Genomic DNA, 2,127 nt, shown 5'->3' with positions numbered 1-2,127 from the left:
GGTTGTTTGCAGGTCTGAACTTAATGAAATAGGGGGTAAAATCCACAAGACTAGAGGGGTCACCATTGGACGAACGTTTCCTCAAAAGCAGGAGCTGTGTCTTAGTCATCTGTGTCCCTCACCAGCACCCAGCACTGTGCCAGCACCAAGTTGGCATCATGAAATGTGAGTCACTGAGTACAACCCATTCCCTGCTAGAAGAAAGAGCAGGCTGAAAGCCCAACCCTGAGTACAGAGGCTCTCTGGGTGTCTAAGGGAGAAAGTGTCCATTCAGTTTTTCTGAGTGATAAAATGAACATCTGGGTGGACCAGAATATTTCACAATGCTCAGAGGAATGAAGACAAGAAATCTGGACAACAGCAGTAATCATAGTGACCATTGCTCTGGTGGTAGGAACTGTGAAAATGACACGGGTCAGAATGAAAAGCAGCATCTCCTAAACTTGGTGGTTCATGGCACTGAGTCAAAGTCTGTGAGACCCTTCTCCTTTGTGGTCTTCAAGAGCACTGACCGTGGAAGGAGAGTGCAAGGGTGTCACACATGGCGTTCTAGCCATGGTGTTGTTAGAAGACCAGCCACAGAATGACTGCTCATTATTTCCCACCTTAGGATATCTCCAAGCCGAGAAGCCTAAGAAACTTGCTACATTTTGATAGTCTAACATCCATTTTATAGATAGATGGTAGATAGATAGATGATAGATAGATAGATAGATAGATAGATAGATAGATAGATAGATAGATAGATAGATGATAGATAACTCCATTTTATAGATGAGGAGGAAGCAGGTCTAGATAAATTAACTTGTCCAAAAGCACAGAGCTAATAAACAGCAAAGCAAGCATTTAATCTCAGATATGATTCTTAAACAATTTTCTGTGGTTCCATAAAGCATTGCATTAGCTAAGCAATGGTAACATATGGGAATACTATTTTTTTTTTTTTTGTATTTTTCTGAAGCTAGAAACAGGGAGAGACAGACAGACTCCCGCATGCACCTGACCGGGATCCACAAGGCACGCCCACCAGGGGGCGACGCTCTGCCCACCAGGGGGCAATGTTCTGCCCCTCCGGGGCGTCGCTCTGTTGTGACCAGAGCCACTCTAGCGCCTGGGGCAGAGGCCAAGGAGCCATCCCCAGCGCCTGGGCCATCTTTGCTCCAATGGAGCCTCGGCTGTGGGAGGGGGAGAGAGAGACAGAGAGGAAGGAGAGGGGTAGGGGTGGAGAAGCAGATGGGCGCTTCTCCTGTGTGCCCTGGCTGGGAATCAAACCCGGGACTTCTGCACGCCAGGCCGACGCTCTACCACTGAGCCAACCAGCCAGGGCCGGGAATACTATTTTTAAAGAAGTTCATACCTATGGTTTTATTCTTTGGGTATGCACCTATGTCTGGGTGATCTGAAATACTAAAGTGAAAAACAGAAAGTCACTGCAAAAAAAGGGAGCAAAGTTATCATATAAAATCTAAATGTATAAACAAGTATAAATTGTCTATTATGATCAGGCACATAACTACATACATAAGTAAATACAGTAAATGTGAAATTATTAACTAGTTAGCACCATGTTCAAAAGATATTGATTCTACTTTTATTTTAAAAATTATATCAATTGTGGCCCTGGCCGGTTGGCTCAGTGGTAGAGTGTCGGCCTGACGTGCGGGAGTCCTGGGTTCGATTCCCGGCCAGGGCACACAGGGCCCATCTGCTTCTCCACCCTTCCCCTTCTCCTTCCTCTCTGTCTCTCTCTTCCCCTCCTGTGGCCAAGGCTCCATTGGAGCAAAGTTGGCCCGGGCGCTGGGGATGACTCTGTGGCCTCTGCCTCAGGCGCTAGAATGGCTCTGGATGCAACAGAGCGACGCCCTAGATGGGCAGAGCATCGCCCCCTGGTGGGCATGCCGGGTGGATCCCAGTCAGGCGCATGCGGGAGTCTGTCTGACTGCCTTCCCGTTTCCAGCTTCGGAAAATTGAAAAAAGAAAAAAAAAAAAGAATGTGGGTTTCACATCGCTGCTAAACATCAAACAGTTCATATTGAGTACAGATGAGTACAAAAGTTGTAAATCTTTATAATGGAATTTTTTTAAAAAATAAAGAAGTATCATGAATCCATTCGACCAATTATTGGA

The 2,127-nt window shown here is 46.1% G+C and overlaps 1 non-coding gene across 1 annotated transcript; it reads left to right on the top strand.

Moving 5' to 3' along the window:
- The first annotated feature begins 1,617 nt into the window (after positions 1–1,617).
- Positions 1,618–1,693, top strand: TRNAV-GAC (transfer RNA valine (anticodon GAC)). Its single transcript has one exon. It is a non-coding gene; the product is annotated as a tRNA-Val (tRNA).
- Positions 1,694–2,127: the final 434 nt, after the last annotated feature.

The sequence above is a fragment of the Saccopteryx bilineata genome, chromosome 7 (assembly GCF_036850765.1).
Source record: "Saccopteryx bilineata isolate mSacBil1 chromosome 7, mSacBil1_pri_phased_curated, whole genome shotgun sequence".
NCBI lineage: Eukaryota > Metazoa > Chordata > Mammalia > Chiroptera > Emballonuridae > Saccopteryx > Saccopteryx bilineata.
This window is presented reverse-complemented; position numbering and strand designations above follow the sequence as displayed.